Source organism: Cariama cristata, unplaced genomic scaffold (genome assembly GCF_000690535.1).
Source record: "Cariama cristata isolate BGI_N322 unplaced genomic scaffold, ASM69053v1 scaffold2377, whole genome shotgun sequence".
Classification (NCBI taxonomy): Eukaryota; Metazoa; Chordata; class Aves; order Cariamiformes; family Cariamidae; genus Cariama; species Cariama cristata.
The window spans coordinates 16,041-19,248 of record NW_009625885.1 but is presented as its reverse complement, the minus strand read 5'-3'; positions in this window follow the sequence as shown (position 1 = coordinate 19,248).

The following is a 3,208-nucleotide window of genomic DNA, read 5'->3' as shown; positions in this document are numbered from 1 at the left end:
GGTTGGTAAAAAAATGCAGGTAATTCCTGTTTAATGAGGTGTCCAAATGCACCAGAAATGAGAACCAAATAATAACCATTTAGCTCAGAACTTAATTTTTTCTGTCAAGCCCTTAGTGCACTACTTTTTCTGAGCTTTTCTGCAACACAGGCTTGCAATATACAGTATATTTTTTTAATATCAGGATGGTTTTTTAATCACTGTATCCTGAAATAAAAAAATAAGCAACATTATTTCAGGAGTAGGAATTATTTCTCTTCTAGCATTCACCTGCTAAGGAGTGAAAATACGGAGTATTGCTATGGCTGAAACCAAAGATGTCAAAGTGTAAAAGGCAAATTATATTAGCCAGAAACAAATAGATCTGCAGAAAGGAAAGAAGTCCAGTATCGTGTCTGAACCCAGAATATTGTCTTCTGTACGGAAATAACCAGTGCATTCAGTCGTACCACTGAGAACGTAAATCAGTTTACACTAAAGCATCGGCCTCGATGGCAAGCTGTTCGCTGACATACAAAAATCAAGTGACTCTCATGAGTCCCCCCAGGTCCATGGCATTTAAAGTTTCAAGCACCGTTAATCCCTCACAAAAGCAGGCACCATGTGCCCTGCTGTATTCAGTATCTGAGCCAGTATTAAAAGTGAAGCAGAACCTGAGAAGATTCTTGTCCTACTGCTTTGGTGAGGCTGCCAATAAGGTGCAGCTTTCTGGCTTTCCTGGGCTTACAGATTATAAAAGAAGACCAGAAGATAATTTCTTTTTGGCAAGTTTTGAAACATGAACCAAAAACAAACCCTCACCTTTCTTTCTTTCTTTTTTTTCTACTCCAAAATACTGGAGGCTCAGATGAGAGTTGTGTTTCTCCCCCCCCCCCCCCCCCCCCAAGCAACCAAAGCAACCCAGTACGATTTCAGAAAGAGGGCAGCCTCTGCAGCAAGCTCTGGTTCTAATGAAAATAACCCAGAAAGCCCAGCGCATGGGTCAATCGTTCAGGCTAAGAGGGATGGCAGATTTGTGCCTCCAAAAATCAGTTGTCATTGGATCAATTGGGAAACCAATTTCTGCAAGAGCTAAGCTGGACTATGCCATGGTTTCTCAATTGAATTACATTTCTTCATGCCATCTCTAATTGCCGATAATAAAAAATTGCTTGACATCTACAATGTTTCTTACTTCCTCTTGCTGAGCTCCTCAATTATTGCAGCATGGAGGTCAATGCCGGCTAAATATCACAGCCTTCAAAGCAGTGAAAACCTCCGTCTTTGAAAAAGCAATCTTCATGCTTATTAAAAATGCTGAATGCCTGAAATGCACCTCAAACTCTATGGTTAGTTCAAAGCTGGGATTGAAATATTTCCATTTGGGGGATGAAAGACAGACACTTCAAACTTCTGGGGAAAAAAATGAAGTTTTAATCTTAAGGACAAAATCAAACTAAATTTTTCCTGTGAATCTGCATTTGAGTTGTCAGCCTTCACGGTCTCCAGGGCTGACAGGCAGAAAGCTCAAACACTCTTGAAGAAAATTGCTGGGGAGTCGGGAGAGAAGATGCAGTCGTGTAGACCTTACAGCAGAACACCGCCATGCTAGGAGTTCCTGTTCCACGTGTCCGTGTAAGACACAGGGACGGAGCAGCAGTTTGATGCCACAAAAAAAAACACCGCCATGCTAGGAGTTCCTGTTCCATGTGTCCGTGTAAGACACAGGGATGGAGCAGCAGTTTGATGCCACAAAAAACCCCTGGCCCTCTAGTTCTAGTGACTACACTTGTACTCTCCCGTGGACCTACAGAGCCCTCACCAAGGTTGAGTACAGAAGTTTGAACAGCAAGGATCACACTCATAGTATAACTCCATTAATGTCAGTAATGTCAGGCAGCTACAGCACGTGGCTCTGATTCACAAAACCAAGGATATGTTTGTTGATACGTCCTGGTCTGTCAATGCTCATAAGAAAAATTCCCTGAAAGCCAGCAGGGAACAACTAAGGTCTGAACATCTACTTACAAATGCACAAAGGAGTAGCAAAGAATTAACTATGGCATCAGGGAAAGTAGTAGCAGTATAGTCAGCTTATATGTATGCAAATATTTCTGATTCAAGAGAAGGGGACAAACAAGTTAATCCAAAGTTTCAGATCGATAAGAAGAATCAGAACAAAGGGAAATTGCAAGTCTCCTAACTTTTCTCCAAATAAATTTGCAGGCAGAGCAAGTCCACAGGCTCTTACTCAAAGCACAGGATGAAACAAAAGGAGCCTAATTTCCAGCAATGAGAAAGGAACGCACTTGGTTAGCACACATCTCAGTTTTAGTAGCAGAATTAATATTGACCTGCGGTACCGACATTATCAAGTTCAATGATACCATCACTTCTGAAAAACAGGAAAGACAAAGCATACTTCCCAATACAACCTGAAAGCAGCCTTAGCGGCAGGACAGTTGGAGCTTTGTCTTCATACACAGCGAGAAGCGAACTGGAGAAAATCAATTATCTCATCAAGTATGTTCAGTTAATTTGAGGTTTGCAACCAAGTCCTGGGTTTGGTGCTGAGAGTTAAAATTAACTGCAACTAATGCAGTGACAATAATAATGAGGTTTACAAAAGTCTATTCTCAGCAGACTAAACAAGACTAGGAAAAAACTGCAGTGCTTTTCAGTTATAAATAATACAACAATTCATTCAAACACAAAAGCAAATGAAAGTTTAATATTATTACAGAATTTACGATATGAGAGATAATTTAATCAACTAATGAAATTTCCACCTCTTCATCTTCATTAGAGGCTTCCTAAAAGACAGTAAATTTGTCAGTAACTAGATGATTCTTTTTAATGTCTTTTTACGTTATTTTGAGATTAACATAGTGAGCTTGTAAAGTGCCAGAGACTAAGAGGAAGGCCATGGGAATGTCTTACGAAGGCTTAGGGTCCTGTGACTTAGAGGATGCAGAGAGAAAAAGTTCAGGACACCTGATTCAGTAGAAGAGATGTTTTCATCCTGAAGGTTTGTGCTGGATTTAGCACACACTGTAGAGTTTATGCCCTGCAACGGGATGATCAGTGCCTGACACAGAGTTAGAGCGGGGTGGACAGGCAATTCAAGCACTGCCATAAAGCATGCCAGTATCAAGTTAACCCATCAAAATTGTTTAAACTAACCTGAGCCAGCTGAGTGAGTCTGTATTGCATCAGAGCTTTGCATCAC